Genomic DNA, 8,321 nt, shown 5'->3' with positions numbered 1-8,321 from the left:
GAATTCCACCACGACCAGCAACTAGTTCTAACCTGATGGAAGTGTAAACCCCTCGAGGTACAAATGGCTAGGCCCTGCCTCTAGACTTCCCTAATCCTAACTCCACCCTACAGAAAAAAACAAAAGCCCAAGATCAGGCCACAGAAATCTCTCCAATCCTAGGCCACCCTGGGCAGCGCCACCCTGGAGAAGCCCGACTTAAAGCCCTATATAACTGCCTCCTGCTCAGTTCTTTGCTACTTCTCATCCAAGCAGAGGCAGTCAGCCTCTTGCGTCTTTCCCCAAATCCTCGTGTGTGAGGTTTGCTGTATGGTGTGACTTTGTGCTATTTCTTGGTTCCCAACTCCCAGAATACCTTTCCCTTCAGAACTGTGACACTTCCCCCAGGGAAACCTTCCCTCTCAGAGCTGCAGCACCTCTACTGGGGAGGCCTTTCCCCTCAGAACTGAAACACTTACAGGCAGTTATGAAAAGAGCAAGCGTGGATCACTCAGCCTCCTCTGCTCCTGGATTGACAAGCTGTGGGTTACCTCAGTGTCCTCCCGGGAACTGAGCCAGTGTAAGTGTCATGCTTTTGAATCTCCAGATGGTGAGCTAAGTAGATTTCTCTTCCTCACAACTAGGCTGTCATGTATTTTGATACAGTGATGAAGAGCCAACTAATATGTAAGGTGTTCCTTTTGTAAAGCCCCAAATTCCTTGAGATCAAGGACAATGTCCTCCTCACATTATTTACTCAAGTCCTGCCACAAAAAAAGAACTTTCAAAATATCAAATAAGCATTCCATACATAGCTGTTAAGCAAATACATAAGTATAGAAAATCATATTTCTAGATACTTGTTCATTCAACTCACAAACTCTCAGGCAAGGAACTGTGTGCACGTATGTGTACTAAGACTGGTTTATAGATGCCCACACAACAAAACAGTAAGTGCTCTGGGAGACCTGTTGGTTAAAATGCGTATTACATTCCTACTTGTTTATTAGACTATGATTTATCAAACTGAATCAAACCACAAGATTCAGGGTATAAGCAATGGGTAAGGTATTTCCTCATTTGTCAGGAAAGGGAGATCCTGGGTTATGAAAGCCTAGAAGGAGAAGGTCTTCTTTGGGTTCCAGTGAGAGATGCTGTTTAGATTTGCTTAATTACACAGTGGGTTTCACTTAATTTTTCTTTGAGTGGCTTTTAGATGTCTTCTGGGCTCCCTCTGAGGCATACTGGCAGGATCCATTTCTCTGAGAAAAATAAATAAAAACAAAACAAAGCAACAACAACAACAACAAAACAGACACAAAGGGGAACATTGAGTGACAGGAAGATGGTCATGCTCAGAGGGCTTAGACATTGTGTGACTATTTGCTTCTGAACAGGGTAGGAGAAACAGAAAGACACTCACCAACGGGCATGGGCAGTTCTGCCCAGGTATCTGGACAGTAATAAAATAGCACACACCAAGGCATATCCCAGTCCACCTGTGAGTAGTCCTATGATCTGGAAGCAGATAAACAGGGAGAACAGGAAAACAAGTTTGTACAACAACAAATCTGATTTTGAACTTCTGTTAATCATGGACTGTCTCTATGGCTTTGGGAAGTCCCCCATTGTCTCTCAGTCCCACTGGACTGAATCCTATCTTCCCATTGGGGAAAATGTCTCTTGGAATCTTTAAGAGGATCCATTGTGATTGGAAAAGAGTTTTTTATTTTATCTCACTATCAGCAGTCTTCTAAGGAAGAAGAGGCATTTGCCCATGCTTTGGTAGTTTGCTCAGGTCGAGAGGTGTGGTCTGGAGTCAGTGAGGCAGTGAAAGTGGTCTGTGTAGAAGGTGAATAGTGTTTGTACTGTGTACAAGAACATGGAGAAAAGTTAGATAGAGGCAAAAGGAGGAATGAGTATCGTGAGGGAAAAAGAAGCCTGTAGAAAAAGCCCCTTGCGGGAGGGGAGACGTCAACCATGGTCAAGGTGCCCCATCTTCAGTGATGGGTAGTTTACTGGTCCTAACGCAAACCTCTACTGTTTCTCTGAGCCTCCAGATAAATCCAGGTCCTGTGACAATTTGCTCACCCATGAGAGTGGGTGATAGCGGAAAAGGAGGAGAAAGCGAAGCTTCCCTTTGGCTGGTGAAAAAGAACCAGTGAAGTGATTCCTAAGCTGAACTAACTCAGCAGAGGAGGAAACCAGAGGAATGTAAGCCTGATACTAGGCAGGTAGGAAGGCAATGAATAGAAGTGCCCCTTGAAGCCACAGAAGCCGTTGAAGATATGCAGGTAGCTATATGTCATCTTCTTCTGAGACAAATGGCATTAGCAATTCACTGCTAGATAGAGAACTAGAGGAAAAATAAGAAAGCAGATTCAAGGGCAATAATGAAAGATCTCCAAGCTGTTCATAAGCTTCCACTGCTATGTTGGAAGTCCACCTGCACTGGCTCACAGTAAGAGCAAAAGATCTGAAGGCTGCTTGTAAAGAATCAAGGTAAAGATGAACTGACGGCAGAGGCTAACAAAGCTATAAGGTAAATCGACAATAACTGATGCTGGTCCGTTATTTCCTCCTGTCCCAAAGCTAATAAGCCTGAAAGGTAAACTGACTGAAATGAGTAATAATTATTCTGTCTTAAACACAATTCTGAGTTCTAGGCTCTTCAATGAAACTTTTAGTTAAAAAAATAGTAAGTTATTTACTTTCTCTCTGGTTGGCTTGAAAAGGTGGAGTGTCACTTATGTGCTCACGGCAAATGCCTGGATGGAGTGAAGAAGATATACAAAGAGACACACTTTCTTTATATCTAAATCTTATGCCAAAGATAAAAGATAAACTTGCTGGTGGTAGCGCGCGGGGGGGGGGGGCAGCCACTGGTTCTCATTATTTGTCCTTCTTCTCTGTGTAGCCATGGAACAATTTTTTCTCTACATTTTATGATTGTCTCTTTAATGACACCTTGAAGACAGCTTAACTTGTTAGAGCTATTTGAGCCCAGGCTTGTGCCCACAAACTATAACAATATCACCTGAGAGGAGGCCAAATTTGTACCCCTCAGTATAAAATATAAAGACCAAAGGCCCCAGGTACCTGCTTCTGTTGTCCTTGTGTGTCTGTTCTGTACATTATTAAATGCATAATATTTCTTTCTCCTTTTCCACACCCTTCCACTCAGAGGCTACCAAGATTTCCAGCTTGCCCTTCTTGCCTTTTCCCCCCCTTTATAATGTCAGTAAATTTCTCTCAAGCCTCCAGAGTTCTCTTCTGAATCGATTTTAAAATTGTGTGTGTGTGTGTGTGTGTGTGTGTGTGTGTGTATGTTCTTGTGTGTGTGGAGAGGATTGGAATGTGTGGTTGGGAATATGTTTCTGTGTAGAGGGGCAAACATTACGAAAGGGATGGAGAGCGGCAATGCAGAAGCGGAATGGGGACGAGGGAGAGGCTGTGGTTGGTTGTGCAGGTGGAAGGGTTGCCATTGTAGGGGACACAAAGAGTTCATGTACAGACTCAAGTTCTGGAGTGAGACGCAGCTCCCTTTGAGCCATCTGCACCTCTCCCTCAGACCACAACCCCGCTCTATGGAGACAGGGAGAGAGATAGCTGCTCTGCAAAAAACATCATAGTTTCCCATGGGAATCTTTTTGTTTTTTTAAAGATTTTATTTATTTTATGTATGAGTGCTCTATCTGCATGTATACCTGCATGCCACAAGAAGGCATCAGATCCCAGGGTAGATGGTTGTAGCTGTGGCAGCCTTTTTGGAGTTAATGGCAAATTTGGAGTTAATGGCATCTGAGCAGTGGAATTGGGCCTCTTGGCTCTGGCTATTTTCCAAAGTCCAGTCTCTCATAGACTGACCTTGGTGGCCCTACAGCGGATTGCTCTGACCCTGAGAAACTCTGCGAACCATTTTAACCAGACAGCAAGCTCTGTGTAACCTTGAGTGAGCCCTCATATGTTTTGGCTAAGTAAAATTGCCTGCGTGAGAAACTGCTTGTACTTTTTTGCCTACTTAAGTGTTAACCTGACGTCCATTAAATCGACACTTTGATCAGCATGTAGACTTGGTGTCCTTCTCTGTGTTGCTCTGTCTCTCTCTCCCCAGCCCTCTCTCAGGTGATATTCAGGTGTCACTGCTGGTCGGTGACAAGTAGCCACCATGTGATTTCTGGGAATTGAACTCAGGACCTCTGCAGAAGCAGACAGCACTTTTATCCACTGAGATATCTCTCCAGCTCGCGTGGGAATCTTATTCTGCACAGTAGCTTAATTTTCATACAAAATTTCAAATAAGATGCATGCATTCACTCCTTCTAAGGTCAGCAAACTGGACTGAATCCCTCCCAAAGGCAGTCAACCCAGAGAGACTTTCCCTTATAAATCAAGAGACACGGGCTGGAGAGATGGCTCAGCAGTTAAGAGCACTGGCTCTTCCAGAGGTCCGGAGCTCAATTCCCAGCAACCACATGGTGGCTAATAACCATCTGTAATGGAATCTGATTCCCTCTTCTGGTGTGCATGAAACACTCATCTGCATAAAGTAAATTAATAAATATTAAAAAAATAAAGCAAGAGACTTACAGAAGGCATCCTGAAGTTGGCACTCTTCTGATCTCCTGCTTGGCCCTTTTTATGTTAAACTCCTTAAGAGTTTAGGATAAAGCAAGATTTTAAGAAGTTTAGCTGAGTAGGAAGTGATTTCTGAATCGTAGAATACCAAACTGAAAATGCTGATGTCTTTATATAGTGAACCTGAAGGCAAAATGAAACAACTTGCTCAGCTGCTGTTTTTAGTTAATTATTTTTAGCTAATCTAATTTTAGCTGAGTTTCAGTTTTGTTTTTGTCTAAGAGAAGCATTTAAAGGAAATGACTACAGTTCTGTTGCACTAGCTTTTACTTTTCTGTTTATGCCAGATCAAAGCTACTTACCTCATTTGCCCCGGCCAGCGGAGCTAAAGTTATTTGGGAGGCGTAGCAGAGAATCCGCCCTGTGAAAAGATAAACAAGAAAGAGAAACCGAGTCCAAGCAAACAGGTGCTTGTCAAGGACTAACTTTACCGAGCAAAATAGCTTTTAAATAGGGTTCAGGACAAGGAAGTAGGGTGGGTGAAAAGTTACAGATTCTTCTCGGCCAGGGGCCTGACACATCTTGTGGTAAGTCAAGGTTCTGGGAGTACATCTCTGCTGCTGCCAAGCCACGGTTCTGGGAGCACATTTCTGTTGCTTCCAAGCAGTATGTTTACCACAGGTAAGGGAACAGGCAAGTTGAGGCAAGTTGGTGAGCTTCCACAGGTGGTCCCTGACATCTCATTGGTTTTTTTGTTTTTATTGTTATTATTTCAGAACTTTCATTATAAAAGACTATTGGACTCTTTCAGTGGCTTTTTCTACTTTTTTCATTCGTTCATTCATTCACTAATTTACTTTAATTGCAGCTTCCCCTCCCTTCTCTCCTCCCCCTCATTGATTCTGTTCACTTGTGAACTATTTAGCCTCTCCTGAGATAGCTCACTGGATAAAAGTACTCCCAGCTAGGACTGACAACTTGATTTTGCTCCCTGGGATCTGCAGGGTTGGAAGAGCTAGCTTACTCTGAAAAGTGCTCTTTTGACATCTGCGCTTGTGCCTTGGCAAATGTTCCCCTGTTCACGCAAATTAAGTAAATGAAGTGCCCATATGCACACACAGAGAAAATGCTCAAATAAACATTTATTTATTTATGGAAATATTATTTATTTCTATTTTATGTGTACAAGCATTTGCCTCTACAGTGCTCTTGGAGGCCAGAAGAAGGCATTGAGTCCTTATGGGACTGGAGTTACAGGCTGTTGAGAGCCCCCATGTAGGAGCAGGGAATCAAACCTGGGACCTCTGAAAGAGCTGTCAGTGCTCCTAACCACTGAGTCATCTCTCCAGCCCCAGGTTCTGCTTTTGAAGCAACATTTAGAAGCTTTGACTCAGAAGGATAAGCCTACAACATTGACTAAAATAAAAAAGTAGGACCTCATAAACTTATTGAATAGCGCTAGTTATTATAGCTGTTCTGATGTACAAGCTCATGTCACAGATACAGTAACAATGACCAATAGAGAGAAGACCGAGGTCCCGAATGGCAAGATTGTCCAAATGACAGGTCAGGCAGGCAAAAGCCTGAAATACAAACAACAGGAAATGAACACGTATATATTAGTAAAACAGCTCAGTCTTGGTATCAATCTGTGGTAAAGTACAGAAAAATGGAGTGGTATCAATGAAGTCACATTTAATTAAAACATCAGAATATGGTAGGCATCACTTACTGGTTCTGATTGTCTTGTATTTTTCTCAGGACCCCAACAGACACATACTGTGCAAGGTGCTCACACAAGTTCTCAAACAGCCACCATATGCACTCAGTAGGCATTTTAAGAGTCAAGCAGCTAAATAGTTGTCTTTCATAGTATCCTCATTCCTTGCCATTCCCTGAAGCATAATTAGATATCATAAGAAAATCAAAATGTATAAGTGTTTCAACAAAACGTATTATTTATCAGAAATTACTCCAATAGAAAAATGAGCCCATTTCAATAATGACAAGATATATGTTTATTTTATATGGATCAAGGACAAGAAATCATATAAAATATACATTATTCCAGGGATTTTTTTTTTATTGTCTTCCCACTTCAGCCTGGTATCAGTTGCTTTTTACCTCAAGTCAGTGAAGCAGAGAAATGAGTGTTCGAACTCTATTGTTGATTCTCAAAGCATGTACAGGCTAACCCTGAGTTAATCTTTGAAGTTTGCCTAGCCAAGCCAGGCCAGCAGAGGGAGTATGATGGCACTCTGTTAGTTGTCTTTTTTTTCTTTTATTCCACCTAGGCCCCCAAACCTGTGGGATGACTCCATATTTGTGTTGTATTTTCTTCCTCACATGAATCCTTTCTAGAAACGCTCTCTCAGGTATTTCTGGAGGAATGCTTACCCACTGGATGATTCTAAATCCTGGTCAAACTGAAAACAAAGATTAATCATCACAGATGAAGTCCTTGTTAGTGTTTTACTGCTGTGTAAGACACCATGATCAAGGCAACTCTTTTGTTTCTTTTAGGTTTTATTTATTGTTTATTATTATTAGTTACATTTTATTAACTCTGCATCCCAGCTGTATCCCGCTCCCTTATTCCCTCCCAATCCCACCCTCCCTCCCTCAGCTTCTCCCTGCTCCTTTCCAAGTCCACTGATAGGGGAGGACCTCCTCCCCTTTCGTCTGGCCCTGTTTTATCAGGTATCTTCAGGGCTGGCTGCAAAGTCCTCCTCTGTGGCCTAGCAGAACTGCTCCTCCCTTGGGGGTTGGGGAGGTCAAAGAGCCTGTCATTGAGTTCCTGTCAGAGATAGTCCCTGTTCCCCTTACTATGGGAAACCAATTGGTTATTGAGCTACAACGAGCTTCGTCTGAGTAAAGGTTCTAGGTTATATCCATACATGGTCCTTGGTTGGAGAAACACTTTCGGAAAAAAAACCCTGTGCCCAGATATCTTTGGTCCTTGTGGGGCTCCTATCCTTTCCCTGTCATACTAGCTCCCCTTCTGCCAAAGGTTTGGTTATGAGTCTTAGTATCTGTTTTGAAACGCTGCTGAGTAGGGTCTTTCAGATGCCTTCTGCGGTAGACTCCTGTCATATGTCCTATGCACATCTCATTTGTCTTTCTAAGTGAGGATTGATCATCTTACCTCGTGTCTGCTGTCTTGTTTATCTCCTTTAGGTGTATAGACTTCATTATGTTTATCATTTCTTGTAGGTCTATATAAGTGAGTATATACCATGTTTGTCTTTCTCCTTCTGGGATACTTCACTCAAAATGATCTTTTCTAGATCCCACCATTTACCTGCAAATTTCATGATTTCCTCATTTTTGATTGCTGAGTAGTATTCCATTGTGTAAAAATACCACACTTTCTATATCCATTCCTCCGCTGATGGACATCTGGGTTGTTTCCAGGTTCTGGCTATTATGAATAAAGCTGCTACAAACATGGTTGAGCAAATGTCCTTGTTGTGTACTTGAGCAAGTTTTGGGTATATACCTAGCAATGGTATAGCTGGGTCTTGAGGAAGAAGGCAACTCTTCTAAAAGAAGGCATTTACTTGGGGCTTGTAAGTCCAGTACTTGGAAGGTCAGTACATGATCATCGTGGTGGAAAACAGTCAGGCTTCTTGCAGTGGACCAGTAGCTTTACATTCTGAGCAGCAGGAAGCAGGCAACCGACAGGGGGGTGGGGAGGGAGAGAGAAGAAGGGAGGAAGATAGATAGATAGATAGATAGATAGATAGATAGATAGATAGATAGAT

The 8,321-nt window shown here is 42.5% G+C and overlaps 1 long non-coding RNA gene across 1 annotated transcript; it reads right to left on the bottom strand.

Annotated features, from left to right (window-relative positions):
* Positions 1-954: 954 nt before the first annotated feature.
* LOC129681781 (uncharacterized) lies at positions 955-4,743 on the bottom strand. The gene is made up of 3 exons (XR_008720885.1): positions 4,570-4,743; positions 1,403-1,497; positions 955-1,241 (listed from the first exon to the last, which is right to left on the bottom strand). It is a non-coding gene; the product is annotated as an uncharacterized LOC129681781 (long non-coding RNA).
* Between the last annotated feature and the right edge of the window lie 3,578 nt (positions 4,744-8,321).

Source organism: Psammomys obesus, unplaced genomic scaffold (assembly GCF_907164565.1).
Source record: "Psammomys obesus unplaced genomic scaffold, mPsaObe1.curated_primary_1811, whole genome shotgun sequence".
Classification (NCBI taxonomy): Eukaryota; Metazoa; Chordata; class Mammalia; order Rodentia; family Muridae; genus Psammomys; species Psammomys obesus.
Note: the sequence above shows the minus strand (reverse complement) of the source record. Positions and strands in the feature narration are given on the sequence as shown.